The sequence below is a fragment of the Monopterus albus genome, unplaced genomic scaffold, assembly GCF_001952655.1.
Source record: "Monopterus albus unplaced genomic scaffold, M_albus_1.0 scaffold394.1, whole genome shotgun sequence".
NCBI classification, from domain to species: Eukaryota; Metazoa; Chordata; class Actinopteri; order Synbranchiformes; family Synbranchidae; genus Monopterus; species Monopterus albus.
The window spans coordinates 29,392-30,401 of NW_018128274.1; positions in this window are offsets into that span (position 1 = coordinate 29,392).

A 1,010-nucleotide genomic window follows, 5' to 3' on the forward strand; every position below is an offset into this window, starting at 1 on the left:
AAAATGTTAAGAGCCAGAAAACATATTGTTTGTCAACTTAAGGAGTACCAGGTCATGGCTGTATACAAAAACTAAAGTGCATGAATAATATGTCAAACGCTTTCATGAATTTTCAGCGGGTGTGTCAAAATAGATCTGTGACACAATGTAATATTTTATCCCTAATGCACCTAGACTTGGACTCCGTCAAGGTCAAAGTGTTTATTTGTCATATGCACAGTTAGGAAACGTGTTTCCCTGTACAATGAAATTCTTACTTTGCTTTCCACATGAATGCCACAAAATACTAATGATATATAAAGTAGATAAATAACACAAAATCTAAGGCACTTTAAGCAGCAAATGCAGCAATATAATAAAAATATATAAGGATATAAGAAGAGAATGTATGCTGCATGGGAGCAGCATGTGCAGCAGTCAACAGTCAATGTGCAATTAAAGTCCTGACTTCCGGGTTGCAGTGAAAGCAGATGTCTTTATTGCTCCTCTTGTCTGTTCTACGATTTTTCACATCTTCTACATTTTCAAGTCATTGAACAAACTCTACAACCATTAAAATGCCTCCAAGAGGGAAAAGAGCTAATAAACCAGAAGCGAACGAGGATGTTGAGGCGGAAGAGGATTATATTACAGTGGCGCAAGTAGCTGAGATGCTGAATCAGCAGAAGCTCATGTACACCGCACTTATGTGCCAACAACATGTGTTTGTATGTGTTTGTCCTTGCTTTGGTGAAGGCCCACTTGGGGTATCCACAAGCCTTAAGGGAGTTCTGGATGTGTAATTTTTCTTTCTTGGCCCTTTCTGCCGTTGTGGGTACTTCCTCTGCCCTGTGATTCAAAGTTCTGATGATTCCCATTTTGTTTTGAAGTGAGTGGTGTGAGTCAAAAAGCAGGTATTGGTCTGTGTGTGTAGGTTTCCGATATATTTCTACTTTCAGGCTTCTGTCCCCTCCCAAGTGGACTGCACAATCCAGAAAGGCCAGGCAGTCATCCCTGGCATCCTCACGAGT